Here is a 17,906-nt window from a genome sequence, read left to right on the forward strand (position 1 = left end):
TTTATCTACATCTCCAGAAAGAAATTTATCATGAGATTGTAGGATAAACGTTGTTCAAATGTATTTTCCCTAATGGTTAAAGCTCTCTCTCTCTCACACACACACGTGTATGGGTGTGCGTGCACAGACACCACACACACACACACACACACATTCCCGAGTTACTTAAGGTGTAATCAGTTGGTACCTATAACAGGTTTCACAATACAGGAAAACTTTACAAAATGATTTCCTGGGTCCCAAGTGAACCTAACTGAAGGGTGATATGTAATTAATTAAACTCATGCCTTCTATTTTCTCTAACAGGAAAATCAAGAAATTATTTAAGAAATCAGGAAGGATTTGTTATAATTAAAAGATTGAAATAGTGTGAGCACTTTCTACCACAATTTTGGCAGAAATGAATATAATAATAATTCCCAAGTGGATTTCTCTTTTCTCGTATTTGATGACACTGGCATTATTGTCTCTGGGGCATATGGAAAGAAAGCACTTGGCTGAATTCTTCTCTACATTGTTCCCTTTAAGCCAGGTTTGAATTAGCTCACACGGGTGTTCTTGAGCTTTGAGAAATAGCAGAGATTTTTGGTAAAGCCATTAGGCATCGCTGCTGGGGTTGCGGCTGTGTCTTGGGAGTCCCGGTCAGCCTCTCTGGGCCCATCATTCTTTGGAGGTGAAACCAGTGCAGAAAGGGGGTTCCCTTTTATCTTTCCTTTTCCAGGACACGAGGACAGAGAGCTCTCAGCAACTCTGTGCACTCACACAGTTCTAAGATCACCCCACCAGTGTCAAATAGTACAGCGATCCTAGAGAAAAATGAGGGTTTCAGGAGGGCAAAGCAAAGCAGGATCATGTACCCACAATTGGAGGTATGGTGACCATGGTCTAAATGGGCTTGGCTCTTTCTTTCCTTCATGCTTTTTGGCTCATCTCTCTGAAATTCCATTCTTCTCAACCTTCCTCTGAGAGGCAGCTTGTGATATTCCCTTCACAGGTCCTGATGACTAAACATTATTTTCATTCACACATCTGGGAAATGGTTTTCCCAGGGGACCACAATAGCTTATTCTGGTTGGAACCAGGGCAAAGGCCAATCTGCTATAACCATCATTTAATGAGACAAACTGAGGCCTATAGGGGCACCAACTTTTCTCAACCCCAAATTCCATTTGGAAGTGCAATCCAGTAAATCCTGCAGACCCCAAATCCTGTCAGACTTGGCCTCTGCTCTGAAGACCCACTGATCATTTAGCTTCTCCTAATGCTCTAGACTCCCTTTCAAATCCTGTCTCTCATTCTCTCCTTGCCTCCAAACTCTCCCTGGTCCCATCTATCCACCCCCTCCTACCCCTGTTCTAATAGAATTAAATTCCCTTGCTGTCTGCTGACTCTTCATAGGACATCAACCATTATCCTCTTTGCAATCTTGCTCTCCCAGAGGACATTTGCAGGAGGTCTCACTTTCCCACACCTAGTGCAGTAAGAGGTCAGTAGAGAGATGTTATAGATCTCCTTCTGCTCTTGAAGCTGTAATGTATCCCTGTAGGTTCCTCCCTCTTCTCTCTCAACTAATGGCTTGGTCATCCACCCTCCATCGTGAACACTGTCCTCAGTCAGGGCAACTCCAAAGGTCAGTGGGTGACCTCAGCAACCACCTAGCCTCAGAGTACCTTAACTAAGGTGGCTGTGTTGAACTTTGCCTCTCCATTTTGGCAACCCATAACCATGGCCTTGTCCTGGGACTTGGGCAGCATATAAATCTTTAATATTAAGAATCCACACTTAGGACACAGTGTCTTAATTTTAAAACTCTCCCTGCTGCCTAATTCCCATCATCTCCCTCGGACAGCTTCATGAGCAAATCCCCTTTAATCCTGCTTTTCTTAAACTTTAATGAATCTGATAATCACTTTGAGGGGTGTGAAAAATGCAGGCTCCTAAACCCTTACTCAGAGATTCTAATCATCTACATATGAAGGCAGTGCCTGGAAATCTGCCTTTCACAAACATCCTCGGTGACTCTAGGGCATGTTCTGCAGACAACTCTGAGAAACTCTTCTTGAGTTTCTTGAGCCTTTCATTGTTCCCCTCGGGGTGTCAGGCTTCTCCTGCTGTATTTTTACTTGTGATCAGTGTAGGCTTTTATCTATAATATGAATCACTCTCTTTCTATCACCATTGTAATGGTTAATTTATCAACTTGGGTAGGTCACATATCAGATATTTGGTCCAACAATAGACAAGATGTTGTTGTGAAGGTATTTTTTTTAGATGATATTAACATTTAAATCAGTCATGGACTTTGAGTAAAGCACATTACTCTCCATAACAAGGGTGGGCCTCACTCAATCAGTTGCAGGTCTTAAGAGAAAAAGACCGAGGTCCCCAAAGGAAGAGGGAATTCTGCCTCCAGCTTGCCTTCAGACTCAAGTTACAACATTAACTTTTCCCTGGGTCTCTAGTCTGCTGGCTTATCCTACAGAATTTGGACCCTACATAAACACGTACACACATGTACACACACGTACACACACATACACACTATTGACTCTGTTTCTCTGGAGAACCCTGAGTAGCATAACCATATAGTTCTAGGTCTATTTGAATAAACACATTGTTTAGGCTTCTAGGCTTCTGTCTCTAAGCTGCTGAACCACACCTCAGGGACTAAGCACACCACAACTTCGTCTTCTTCAGTTTTGCAGGGGCCTCCGTATTCCCTGGCCATCCTTCTATGTGTCTGTACATTCCACAGCACTGAGTTCCACAGCTGCTTTTTCAAACCTCACCACTGTCCTCAAAGCTCCATTCCTTCTCATCTCGGCTATCGATATTGACTAATGACTGGTCTCCTGCTTTACAGAGAAAATAGAAGTCAAGTTAGGAACTTTCTCTATTTCTTACCTACCGTAAAGTTTTTCACTGTACATTTATCACTGGCCTGTTTTTTTGTGGACAAGGTAAGCCAAGATGGATGGCTTCCACTTGGGATTCTATCCTTTCACTCTTCCTCCAAGGTCTTTTCAACTCTATGACTTGCCCATACTTCTCTACTGGCACCATTTCTACTGCCCATTTCTTCAGCACACTCAGTCCACGCCATCTTCAACAAATTATAAAACCTCCCTCCTTGTTCCATGCTCTTTTCAGCTACTACCATTTCTCCTCCATTTATCACCGCCTCCTCTTTTCTACTCACAATCACATAACAGCTCCTAAAATTTGACTACTACTCCCACCATTTCACTGAAAATGTTCTTGTCAAAGTCATCTTCCAGCTGCTAAATTCAGAGAAATATTTCCAGTCCTTATCTGGCTCACTATCTCTGCACTGTTTTGCACTGTTGGTCAATTTCTTCAAGAAATTCTCTCCTTCCTCTTGATTTTCCCCCAAGACATCAGACTGTTTTGATTTTCTCCTACCTGGCTGCTCTTTCCTTCTATCTTAGTTTAGTTTTCTCCTCCAAGACTCTGACAGGTAAATTTTGGTAGTGGTGGTGGTGGTGGGAGGGGGTGGGGACAGGGAATACAGGTAATTTATTTGGGAAGTGATCTGGGAAGAACAAAGAAATGGGAAGAGTGAAATAGGGATAGGAAAACAATATGATAAAGGGCAAGTTAAAGGTAATGTGAGTGTGGTAGATGCTCTGGGAATTCTGATGAACCCTGTACCAGACACCCCAGAATTGACCCACTAAGGATGGGGAGCTGTATTATTTCTCTGACGGAACTCACTAAATTCTCAGTACCTGTGGGATACCCTTTTGCTTGCTGAATAGGTTCCCTTGGCACCAGAGAAAGTCCTCAGACAACGAAGCAGAGAGAAGGAAAGTTGTCAAGTTTCCAGAAAAGTCTCCAGCACAGTTGCCAATGAAGCCAGTGTCGGCCAGGTCAGGGGAAGAGCTGGCATCTACAGTCTCAGAATCCTTTATTAGATATTCTCTCTTCCCTTCCTTTTAATGCTGGTTTCTCAGTGTTTTGTCCTTGCTCCATTTTTCTCTGTGTCTACATGTACTTCCAGGAGTGCTTACCTACATTCATGTCTTCAATTAGGACTTGATTATGAAGTGTATATTTTCTATCCAAATCAGCCTTCCAAGTTCTAGGCATATACATCCAGTTGGGTGTGGTACTCTCCTCCTTTGTGTCCCATGGGCATCTCAACCTATACTAAGTTGAATCTACCTGTCCATGAGAAGCTCCCTCCCTGTTCCTAGGCTCCCGATTCACTCCTGCTCCACGGTTCTCTCTTGGAGAGTGGTGCAACCAGGTACCCAGCAACCACAATGGGAAAACCCAGAGAGGTGTTACCCATGAAGCCATGCTCTCCATTAGCATCATATCAATTGCTGAATTTGCATCGAGGTTGGCTCTCTTTAGCCTGACTGCTCCTCATCTCTTCCATTAGTTCAGGCTCTCATCAATAATGCCCCAAGGCTCCCTCCTGCAGTCTTACTTACTCCTTACATAAGTATGGCTTATTTCCCAGGCAAGGTATAATAGGCTTCATAGTAGAGACCAGGTATTAACTGACCCTCACCCATATAGGACATTTTGCAAGGTTAAAATATTTTCAATTCCCTTTTCCTCTTCCCCTCCTTCATGCTGCCAATGATCAGGTCCAGAGTTATTTAGCAAAGACTGCATTCGTGAAGTTGAACTTCAGAACCTAGATTCTATTGTCCTATTACAATGTCAGATGATCTGACCCCAAATATGGAAAGAGCACATTTACTAAATCCTCGAATAGTTTGAAGATTGTTTACTCTTGTCTTGATTCCAAAAAGGGTTTGAGGACAATTATGGATTTTTTTTTTTTTGTAGAAGAGCAATAAATAGCAAATGTTAAAAGATAATATACAGAGTCTTGTGACTGATCTCCCAAGATTAAATGAATAAGTAACATGAGCATTGTTGGTTATGGACAGAGCACGCCACTCCATGCATTATCAATATTTGTTTCCTATCTTAATAAGTAGCTTAACATTTATAAAATGAAATGGAAAACAGACTAAGTCCATAAATCCAGGTGAGCCAAATGAATTCCTAGGAGGGAGTGCACTCCACTTGTAAATAATTCTCATTTAAATCTTGTAACTTGGAAAGGCTGAAGCCCACAATCATTAAAATGACATTTCCTGTATTTTTATCGTTTTAGTAGGAATGTCAGTAATCACCATATTAAAGGTCTCTAGGGAAGAGGATTAGTAGGAGGATTGACAGATCCTAAAATATTCAGGAAGCATAAATCCAAAATGCAGCTTTATATCCTTGGATTTGTTAAGGAGAATACTTTTTGGAAAACTCAGTTTCATGTTCAGTTGTTTTGAGAAATTTGACAAGACTCTCACTACATATATAAAATTTAACTAATGTTAAAACAAATGAATAAACCTGAAAACATTGTTAGAACAGGGCATCTAATTTTTCTCCCCAAAAAAAAATTCCAAAGGTTTTCACTGATCATTAGGCACAGTTTTGCATTCAGTAAACAGTAACTGCCTTAACATTCTTCCTATCAGATATGAGGTGGTCAGTAAATGTCTGCTCACTGAATACACAGTTTTTCCACACTAAAATTTCCAAAGCACTTCCCTAATTATATTGGTTCCTTGCTCAGAAATCTTTCATGACTCCCTCTTGTTTGGAGCTGTGCTGTAAATATGGTAGCCAAAAGCCACATGTGCTTATGAGTACCTGAAATGCGGCTGGTCCAAAATGAAGGGTGTTATAAATGTCAAACATACACTGGAAGGGGGGTGGGGTTATGGACATTGGGGAGGGTATGTGCTATGGTGAGTGCTGTGAAGTGTGTAAACCTGGCGATTCACAGAACTGTACCCCTGGGGATAAAAATACATTATATGTTTATAAAAAAAAATTTAATTAAAAAAACACACACTGAAATTTGAAGACTTAGTCTAAGAAAAAGAATGTAAAATAGTTTAGTATCTGTTATATCATCATTTAAAATATTTTACATATCCTGAAATAACATACTTCATTTATCTGTGTCACTTTACTTTTTGTTTTAAATGTGCCTATTAGATAATTTAAGACTACTTTCATTGCTTGAATTTGTGGCTCACTGTCAATTTTCAGTGGGCAGTGCTGGTATAGAGACCAGATTCTGAGTTTTTTGGTTTGTATACTTAACTTCCAAACCTTATTTCTTATTATATTTTCTTTATTGCTTTTCTCCTGTTGCTCCCTCTTCTAGAATGCTATTCCTTATAAAGAATTACCACTCTTTAGGATCTAGCTAAAATCCTCCCTTCTCTAGGAAGACTTTCTGGTTCTCCAAGCCAGAAGCACTTTTTCCTCTTCTAAACTCCTAAAACCAATTATGTATACCTTTTTTATAGCCCCATTTGATATCTGTATTATAGCTGTTTGTAAATATGTAGTATTTCCTCACTGAGTTGTGAGTCTTTGAAGGAAAGAAGAATTTTTAGTTCTGTTTCAAATCCCTCAAACTGGGCAAATCTATTGGCGTATGAGTCAGAAGCCACCCTAGTTGTTTTAGCAGAAACTGTTTCATACAGGGAACTGGTTAAATGGGTATGGGAGGCTGGAGAAGTAAAAAAAAGAGTACCAAGGTAACATAGAGTTAGCTACAAGAAGCAGTTCCCACACTTAGGGCAGCAGGATCCCAGAGAAATAGTGCAACGATCAGGCATGAGGAGCTGGGAGAAAGTTCTGGAGGAGAAGCCTCTGAAGAGGCTTCTCTCAGGCTGGTGAATGTGGGAGGGTCCTCGTGGAGTTGCATGCCAGGCTCTAATGAGAACATGCTGCCTGCTGGCGTTGCTGTCTCTGAGGAGGTGTGATGAGACTGGCTCTGGGAATGTGGAAAGTTCTGGAGACTGTTAACTAACTGCTACTCTTTCCAACTTCTACTTCCAAATGAAGAGCCGTAGCAGGAGTGACACTAATAGGAATAGTGGGAGATACAGAATGCCAGGTTCTCTCCCTCTTCCTGCCTTCTGACTTTCTCTAGGGCCTTATATAGATGGACTTCGACAGGAACCAACTGAGGATGAGTAAGTGTAGATTCCCACCATCCTGGTTTTCCTCCCCTTGAGCAGGGGCCAGACCTGGTGACTTGCTAGAATATGGCAAAAGTTAAAAGATCTCATTTCTGTGTGACATATTCCATCTATTGTCTTGGTGTTTGTGCATCGATGAAAGCGAACTATCATTTGGAGAAATCCAGATGTCAAGTATCTGTGAGTGGTTTCCAGCCAAGAGCAGGTGAGGACTGAGATCTGTAGTTCAATAGCCTATGAGGAAGAGAATCCTGTCAAATGCCACTGACTGAACTTGGAAGTGGATCCTTCCCCAACTGATCCTTAAGATGAGACCACAGACCCTGAGTTGGACACAGTGATTATAGTTTTGTGAGAGGCTCTGAAGCAAGGGAGATAGCTAAGCTATGCCTGGATTTTTGGTCCATAAAAATTGGGAGATAATGGATGTGTGTTGTTTAAAATGGCTAAATCTTCCAAGTGATTTGTTACATGTGAATAGCTAACTAATACATAGCTTTAAAGTCACAGACCAAGATAGAGGAAGATGGATTTAAAAATAAGAGATAATAGCTTAATAATGGGTAAATCTAGCATCTAGAATGAATATGTATATCTATCAAGATATTTGTATCTATCTATCCATCTATCAATCAATCATCTGTCTTGCCTATGAATTAATTAGTAGTAAGTACCAACAACTCAAGAGAAAAATAAAAGATTGAACAAACCCTTAACAAAAGAGGAAATATTTGACCAATAAATATATGGCAAGAAACCCTATGTCATTAGTAATCAGACAAATGAAAATTAAAACCAAAACCAGAGGATTAGATAAATTGTACTCTTTCCAGATAATGGAATAAATATGACAACAAAAATGAATGAATATGCATTGGTGGTATAGTGGTGAGCATAGCTGCCTTCCAAAAATGAATGAATACAACTATACATATAAATAAAATAAAAATCTTAGAAATATAAGACTGAGCAAAAGAAGCAAGCCACAAGTGAATGCAATAGTATAATTCTTTGTATATAATATCCAAATCAGGCAAACCTAAACAACTAATGTTTTAGGATGCTTCCCTATACAGTAAAAGTACTAAGCACAGCAAGAAAATGATTATTGTGCAGATAATTGAGAGGAAGTGAGTGTGATCTGGGAAGACCCATGGAGAGTTTTTAATTTCCAAACCTGGGTGATATTACATGGACATCTATATTAATTCTTTTAAACATAAGATTAATTATATACATTTCAGTTTCAAAAATTTCTCTGAGACTCAGCAATTCCTTTAGATCATTTTAGTTCCCCTGTTTTCTGTTAAATTTGAGGAAATTAAATAAAATATCACACACACATGAAAATAGCCTGTGATGTGGTCATTATTTCCTCCTTTTATTCATCCATCCATTTACCTTTGGCAGGTATCTAGAAGGATGCTCACCAACGCTTTTTTATTAGCATAAAATTATTTTAGTACAATTAAAAACATTTTGATATTACTAGATTGATCAAGGGTAACAATAAAATGTTAATATTTAGATGTTATGATTGCAAGTTGCTGTCATAGAGTATTTTAATATTCACAGTTGAGGGGGTTAGAAACTGTTGAGAAGATTTGACCTCACACAAGATGGCTAAAGAAATTATACTACTTTCAACCACTCACCCCCAGTCTCAAGGTGTCCTTTACTCATTAGACAGTGACAGCAGAAGTAACTTCATTCCTTAGTCTTTGGAAAATCAGGTTAATTTATATACACGGGAACAGGTAGATATCTCTAAGTTGCGTTTATTAAACGGCAGTTCTAAAAAAATTGAAAAAGGTTTAAAAAGTGAAATTTGAATCAAATATTTGTGAAAGTACTTCAGTGGAAATTCAGGCTTGGCAGGGGCACTACTTTTACTGGGTATTGTGTCAGATTTTCCTCTCTCTTCTTCATGTAAGATAGCGATTAAGCAATCCCTTTGTGAACTTTATCAATATGGAACAGCCAATTAGATGAAAGCAAATGTATTGTGTTTTTCTCTGGGCAATTAATTTAGTAATTAATAATTTAAATAGGTGAGTGAAAACTTTAAACTGTTAGTATAGGCATAGAATATTCACAGAATTTTAACAGATTATTTTTATACAATAACAATTTGGGTCATATGTTGCTTTACTTTTCAAGTTTTCTACATTGCTTGAGATGTATGGAACAAGCCTGCATAATTTTACACAAATAATAATGTTTTTATGTATTTAGTAAAAACTAAGAAAAAAAAGTGGTTTCCTTCATTGCCTAAGTACAACCTCAGGATAACCATATGAAAATGGCACTAGATAAGCTAACTTGCCCAAAGTCATGCATTTAGAAACTAGCAGAATTAGAGTGCAGATCTGGAATTTCTTTGGTCAGATACCTGAGCTCTATCTAGTGCTGACATTATGTAGTGTGATGTCCTGCCCATGAGCCTTACTCGCGAAAAGCTCAGAACCCTTCCATCCCCCAAAGTCCCTGATGTAAGGCAGCCGCTCTGCTAGTCATTTGCTTCCTACCTTGACGTTTACGGAACACTCCATAAACATTTAATGCTATGGCCGAGCACACGTGCACCAATTACTTCTCTGTCTGATCATTTCTTCCATTCCATCATGCAGTGACGGGGCTTTGTGAAACCCGCAGCTCAGCCCTCTTAATGAATGATGTAATGGAAGCCGGGCGCACAAGCCTTCTCACTTGACTTGAATAAACCCTCTCTTCCCTCCATCCCTTGCAGGTGTCTCAACTCTCACAAGTGAGATCAGATTTTCCATGTTTGGACCAGATTTCTCAAGTTTCTTACTGGCAGGGAGTAAAGCTCTAATTAGTTCACGTGTGCCAGCTAATTAGGTAAGAAATTATTTTGCTAAGAATCTCCTGCAAGCCTTAGCTGGGGTCAGCCCGACTGTATTTGAATGAGAGGCGACGTATTCATGTCCCTGCTCTATAGACCAAGTGACGAAATGATAATTTACTTTACAAAGAAGAGACAAATGGAGAGTATGATTTTCTCTATGATTCAAAGAACCCTCTGGCAAAACTCTGCCAAGGCCAAGTTTTTTCCCAGGTCACTCCAGTATACTCCATGCCCTCCCCTTTCCCTCTGACCCGGAAAGTTCTCTCTTGATTTTTTTCTCTCTAGAGTTTCTCTTAGCAAATGACTGTTTATCTTATTCATTCTCATGGGGGTATATTTACTTCGTAATGGCATGAATTCTTGAGCCAAATAGATCTTTTTCTAATAATGATTTCAGATTTGAGCCAAATTTATAAGATGAAATTAATTTCTAGGTAATCTTTTGTGAATTTCATGTGTTTCCATATTATCCGTTTCTATATGAAGGACAATAAGAACATCCCACTCACTTTCTTACACAGGAAACACTTAGACAAATATTTTTACACCAACATCTAAGATGGCTTAATTGACCACAGACTCAGTTAATTTTGTCTCTGTCCTTATTAAGAACTAATTAATCACATGTGCACACAATTATCTAAACAACCACAGATCATTAGCTCCAGAGGTGTTATTCATGGCTCTTCCTCTGTATCTTAAGAGAGGAAGAAACTGATGTCCAGAAAAGCAAACGTGACAAGCCCCAGAACACAGCTGGCTAGTGGTCCAACAGGCACTAGAACTCAGCTCAGCCAGTCAACAGCTAAAAGAAGGAGATGGACGCCCAGCCTCCCCTTACACACAGAGGGGGGTCTTCATGTGTACCCCGTCTGAGCTCTTCAGTAATGAGCCAAAGGAGAGGAGCCCCAGTTCAGAGGGGAGCTGGATGTCTTCAACGATTCAAAAGATTATTTCATATACATTGTAGAAGTCTGACCCTGATACTGAGCATCTAATACTAAAAGACGAAGTGACACACACATTTGAAATGTACCGTGACCCTGGGCTCCGGCCAAAGTTGAAAGGTGCCGCGTTGCTATTTATTCTGTCCAAAAGTGCATGCATCAGAGGCGACCACTGTTTTTTCCTCTGTTTTTTTTTTTCTACTGCAAATAGAAGTCACTCGTTGGCCACACAAAGCTGATCTCAGATCCCTATGATTTCAGAGAAACACAAGAAAGATTTCCAGAAGAACAGCAATTTTCCCGATCTACAAGGGATATTTTTCCTTTTCCTGGCTTCACATTTTAGTGGCCATTGAAAGAAGAGAGAAGGGTAAACGTTATTCACATAACTTTTCTTTAAATAAGTCTTTACTGTTTGGGAAGTATTATCATGAGCCATCTTGTCTGGAGTATAAAAGAAAGTTGTGCACACTAAAACTAGTGAGATGAGCTCTTTATTCCAAAATGATGTGTAGATTTGAGACATCTACCTTTTCATAAAATCCCGTGCAAGGATAAACTTACAGCAGGCTGAGAGAGCTCAGGCTTGTTTCTCTGATCTGTGGTCATTTCTTACGTTATATAGGATACTACTTTCTGTGATTGTGAGTGGGCAATAAGTGGTGATACGTGTAAGCCTTGTTTTCCTATTTCCTGGACTTTTGAGGTACACACTTTGTAATCTTTATGAGGAAGGCTATTTCTGTGAATTTCAGAACTTCGGGTACTAAAAAAAAAGCTGCGATGTCTCCATCTAACGTGCATAAAGTACATTAATATTCATTTTAGGAAGGCATAAACATTTTAAAAGTAAATATTAAAATTGGAACGATGGTGTTAGTCAATGCCCCATGCAAGGCTGTACTTGAGATTTAAACTCTTGGCATTGGAATGTAGTGAGGGTCTTTGCCTGGTCAGAGTTAATGACAAGGGTCAAGGATGCCAGGCATCCTGGCAGTTCCTCATACTGAGGGTGACAATTGTTATTAACAAAAGTCATCTGCAGAAAGTCCTCTCCTCTACTGCAAGAACAGAGAGCGGATGTGTGTGGGGAGTGGGTCATAGGGACTGAGTTCTGGAATTCATTCTCCTTAGAAATAGGTCAATTCTGTTTTTCCTAGGAAGTCCCCTGGGCAAAGACCCCATCTCCTGCACTCTTTCGAATATAAATTGACCCTGACAGTGAAACAACCTCCAACTTTTGCTACTCCCTTTGGGGAAGAGCTTTAAATACAAGTTCAGAAATGACCTTGGGGCTCTGGGGAGCTTGGGCTCAAGGTCGTAACCTCCCTTCGGCCCTGGGGCTTAGAAATCCAGAGGCCAAAAGACCCAAGAAAGTATGCTCCCTGGCTTGCATTTCCTTTACTAAAAGGGTTGAAAGCGAACAATTTTTTGCACCCTGCAGAGTCTTTTCCTTCCGTGGGCCTAGAGTTTTGCATACCTGATGATATCCAGACAGTGCTAACCTCTGGACTCCATGAGAAGCCTTTTAGCTAATCATTCCACCCTTCATAGTCAAGCTGCCCAGAAGATGCAGATTGAACTGATGTGAGTGACTTTGGTTTGGGTTTCTTTGAGGCTTTTTTTGTTGTTGTTCCTTTGAGGAAAATTGAGCTCTTCTAAATAGATTTTCCTTTATTGTTGAGAATTATGGGGACGGGGAAGAGAAAGAAATAATTCATCCTTATGTTGATGAAGGAACATGCTCAGAATCTCAGAAACAAGAATGCACTGTTGGAAAATATTACTTAATAAATGCAAATTGTCTCCTTATAACAGAAACTTGCCTCACTCCACACTTCACAGTTGTGGTTAAAAGACACACTATGTTCAAATTTGATTATTTACAGAATCAAAGGACACATGTCCAATTCAGATTGGGCAAAGGCCCTGCTGTTTGTGTTTTTAAACCAGATCAAAGGGGCCCTTTATTTAAAACAATGACTGTAATGCTCAGCTTGCATCCAGACACTAGTGATCCAGCCTCTTGGGAAGGGAAAAAGAAATGGTCTTTAAACCCTCTGGTCTGCTTTGCAGCCTTTTTTTTTTTTTTAAAACAGATAAAGGGAGACTCATTTGCATGGTTCTGACAGCCCGGTGAGGTTAGGGCTAATTCTCCAGGCCTGTCTCAGAGGGGATTTTGGGTGGGTGAGAGAATGTCTTCTGAGCTTACCCCTTTTCTTTGGCTGGCCTGGGTCTATATACAAAAGAGAATCTGCGTACATATAAAAGCCAAGAAAAATTGCTAAGATGCTTATTTTAAAAAATTACCATTACTACTGTTCAAAAGATTGTATTAAGACCCTCTCTCTACTGATCAAGTTGAAAGCCATAATCCTTGCCTTAAAAACATCTTAATATCTAAATATACAATATTGGCAGAGTCAAAAACAGAACTAAAAAAAAAAAAGAACGAAAATATACAGAGACCTACAAAATGAGTTTAGTAATGGGATGACCATGGATGAATTTTGGCGAAAGTCTTAGTAAAGGCTAAACTAAATATATCTTAGAGATTTTTGGATTTAAGGGAAGTAGGTGCATATATCTCTTCCACATTTTCTAGCAGAAATGTTGAAAAGGATTCCGGGATTCAATCCTAGGCCCTTGGGGTCCCAGGATTCATTCCCTTATTTGATTTGACAATATTGATTGAGAACTTGTTATGTGCCAGGCACTGTACTAAGTACTTGTGAACCACACACTAATTCCCTGTTCTGGTAGAGCTTATATTCCAGTGAATATGGTGGGCCAGATAATAAAATAAATACATATTATGTTGGAAGAGGATGAGAACCATGAAGAACACTGAATGGGGAAATGGGAATGTGGAGTGCAAGACTGTGGGGGGGTAGAATGTGCCAGGGCAACCCTCACCGAGAGGGTGACAACAGAGCAAAGACTTGAAGAGGGGAAATTAGCCATGCAGATATCCAGACATTTTAGGAGGAAGGAACAGCCAGCGCAAAAGCCCTAAAGTCGGGGGTGGAGAGGTAAGAAGAGGGGTAAGGTTGGCGACATAATATGGGTGAGCAGACGTGAAGGGCTTTGGAGGCCAAGGTGAGAATATTGACTCTGAAGCTCACTCACTCTGAGTGCAATGGGACAAGTCACCATTTGACCCATATCTAATACGATTACTCTGACCGGTTTGGAGATGAGATTATGATGGAGCAAGGAGGAAGCAACAAAACTAGTAAGGAATCTGTTGTCATCCTTAAGCCCAGCCATGGTGGAGGCTGGGACCACCATGGAAGCCATAGAGGTGGTGGTAAGTAGTTACATTTGCAATATTTTAAAGGCAGAGAGAAGAGACTTTCCTAGGTGGGTGGATATGCAGTATCAGCAGGGTTGGGTCTAGGATTTAAAGGGCCAGAGTTTATATAATTTGAGGGCAGAGACCGTCGAGATGTTTAATCATTGCTCTCTCCTTCTTGAGTATACAGACAGACTCAGTTTCCCACCTGTTCTTGCAGTTCTATTGGACAATGTGGCTGAGTTAGGCCAATGGGATATGCGCCCAAGTGGGGAGCTATTTCAGGTCTCCGGTCATTAAGAGCTCGTGTGTATTCTCTGCCCTTTTTCTCACCAGTGTGGCTGCAAGTGAAGGACTCTAAGATCGCTGAATAATAAAACGGAAACAACCTGAGCAGCTGAATTGCCACGTGGGGGTAAGCAGGGTAGAAAGCCACCAGGGCAACAACAGACTGTGGTGTGAAAAAGAAGCAAACTTTTGTCATTAAGCCCTTGAGATTTAGGGATTTATTCATTGTTGTGGAACGGTATAATGCTATCCTTACTGATATGGTCTAAATCTGAAAAGATGTAGCACAGTCTAATAAGGAGGAAATACATATGCCTAATATGCGTATCTCCATGACCTGAGTAGTTCGTGACCAACACGGAGGGATATTTTTGATACTAGCAACCTGGCATCCCACAAATATTTCCAGTTTGGGTCCCTGGAGGTCATGAGAAAGTTAATATTGAGGCCAAAAGAACAAAGATATTTTAAAAAGATCTAAAGTTGATGTAATTAAGGTTGACCTAAAATGCTCAAATTATTGGAAGGAATTGTTTTTCTAGTCTGAAAATTGCAGGATATAGGTATAGGATCAGTAATGAGAGAGAATAGAGCATTGGGCTTGAGTATGGACAGGGAGAGAGGTAATAATAACTTCTGAGCCAGCATACCAGCCACTCCAAGAGATGGAGGGATCAGAATGTTTTGGAATCTCAGTTATGCCATGCACAGAGCACCTGTATAAGATGGTGGCCACAGATGAGTCCAGAACCATCCATCGCCTTATAGGTTCCATAGGTCTCCACAGCTCAAATGGACACAGGCAACTGGTTAATGGGAGGATCACATCATCTAACAGTGTTATAGCACAGTGAGCACAAGCTTTGGAATTAGGTCACCAGGTTAATTATCTTTCCAGCTCTAAGTCTCAGTTTCAGTTTCTATAACAGGAGGTTAATACTTAGAACATGGGCTGGCCCATAGTATATGGTCAATAATTATAGCTACTGTTGTTATCATCGTCTTCTTGCCATTATTGTCATTTTTCATATAGTGAGAGCTGGAAGTATTAATGTGACAGGTCTGCCCCATGGAGTGTTGGCGAGCATGTTGTGATGTGCTAGGGAACCCACACAGGAGTACTGATCAATCAGCTCTGCTAAGTACCCTGCGATTGAGGGTGCAGCGTAGGTGGATCTTGGGAGGACTTTGAGCTGGGAACTCCACTGCAGTGTTTCTAAGGTCCATCTGCACAGCCGTGGTGTAGTCCTTCAGGGCTAGCTGAGGGGTCCATCTTTCTCACTTCTGGATATCACTCTACAGTATCTCCTCCCGCCATGATTTAACTCCAAGAGGTCTCTGAACTGATCTGTTCTGCCAGAGCTTTTTACTTATGAAGAATTCCCTTTACTGCTCTGGAGCTGTTTCCTCACATATAAAATGAGAGCATTGCTCTGTACTATTCCACTGGCACTGGCTGATACGACAAAAGCTTATAAACTCAGGGGTATCTAGGTTCCATGACACTGCATTGGCACATATGCTCTTCACAATCATCGCTGATGATGTAGCTGAAAAGAAACCTGATATTTATTGCCACAGTCAGAGAGAGTCCAACTTATGACTGGAATGGAGTTAGCCTTTCTGTGATCCTCAGAATGGCCAACATAGAGAAACGATTTTAGAACTTATTCTTGGCTTGCAAAGAAATCTAACTTGTCGCGTTGGTAGAACCATGGGGAGCAGGATGTTTTCTGAACATTTTAGCCTGTGATCTGTCATAGAGATCACAATTTCACCATGAGAAGACCATCCCTTTTGGGGCACCTGGGTGGCTCAGTTGGTTAAGCATCTGTCTTCAGCTCAGGTCATGTTCTCGGGCTCCCTGCTCACTGGGGAGTCTGCTTCTCCCTTTCCCTCTGTTCCTCCCTCCTGCTCATAATCTGTCTCTCAAATAAATTAAAAATCTTAAAAAAAGATTTTCTTTTGAAGCCTTTCTAGCCTTTAAGAGAGTCTTTACAAAAACTCAGCACAGCAAAGAATGGCATTGGAGTCACGGGAAAGGAAAGACACTGGAGAGAGTTAGATTGTTTAAGACATTCATATTTGTTGTTCCATAAGGGGAAACTGCTTCTGCGTAATACTCTGTGTTTTGTGAAGTCCCTCCTCTTGACCATGGAGATGGATGATGCGAAGGTTGCATTAAATCATCAATCGGTAGAAACACCTGCTCAGTCTTTTTCCATTCCTGATGGTACCATCTGATGCCTGCCTGATCTAGGTTCTGTGCCCTAGATCTTTTAGACTATGTAATTTCCACAGCTCCTGATTTGCATTATTTCCTCTCCGTGCCTCTCCTCCTGTGCACTAGGGAGATCTCTTCAGTAGGGCTCTGAGGGTTGATATTTGACAAAAGTCAAAGGGGTCCTCTACTTTGATTTTCCCTCTCTGACTCAGAGTAGATGACTCTCCAAACTTAGAAAATTGTGGTTAATTTTTGAGAGTGATTAGAACGAAGGTAAATCTGCCGGCTGCCAACAGTCCAGGGTCAGATCTGTTACTCCTAGGGTAAAGTGAATGGAATAAAATCTGCGTAGCTTTTATTCATGGCTTTTATTCAGCAGAGATGTTTTTAAAAAATGATAAAATAAGAGCAAATGAACTAGAAATATAAAAATGAAAAGTAACAGAATAAAATAATAACATATTCCAGTGTGGGATTTGGAAGCAAGCTCATATAAAATATTGTACGGTACAATAAAATAATAAAATAAAATATTAATTTCTATGAAGGTCTTATCTTGGTATGCAGGGTCATCCTTAGGTGTTTAGGAAAGATGTCTTTCAGTTCTTTGACTCCCACTTACTATTTACATCACAGTCAATAAACTTTTATTCTGTCCTCTGCCTCTCTACTTCTCTCAGCTTTCAGTTAATTATTTCTACTTTGTCAAAACATGTAATGTTTACATAAAATTTTTCCACTCCTCTTCTCCATCTTTGTTTTGTTCTAAGCTCCACTAAATATATTGTGCTCTTAGCGCTAGACTCTTTGCCAGTTTCTCCAGTCATCTCTCAGTTGGAAGAAACTTATCTGTTAGTAGGTTGTCAGGAAGGGACTATAAGTGCTGTATTCTCTTGAGTTCTTGCAGATTAAAACTGTTTTTCTGTACCATTGGTGTTTGAAGGAAAGCTTGCATAGGTATAAGATCATGCCACTTACGCTTTCTCACCTTGAATTTTCAAAAAATATTGCTGCAGTGTTGTCTTTCGTACACATGCTGTCAAGAATTCTGAGACCCCCTGATCTTCTTTCCTTTGTAAGTGATGGGACCTTTTCTTCCTGAAGGTTTTTTTTTTTTTAAATAAATTGTTCAATAAAAAATAGAGTTCAAAGTCTTATTTTGCAAAAATATGCTTTGTAGTTGGCAATAATGTAGGCATTTTCAATATGTAGAGTCAAGCCTTTTATTTTTAGAAAG

The sequence above is a fragment of the Mustela erminea genome, chromosome 11 (genome assembly GCF_009829155.1).
Source record: "Mustela erminea isolate mMusErm1 chromosome 11, mMusErm1.Pri, whole genome shotgun sequence".
Classification (NCBI taxonomy): Eukaryota; Metazoa; Chordata; class Mammalia; order Carnivora; family Mustelidae; genus Mustela; species Mustela erminea.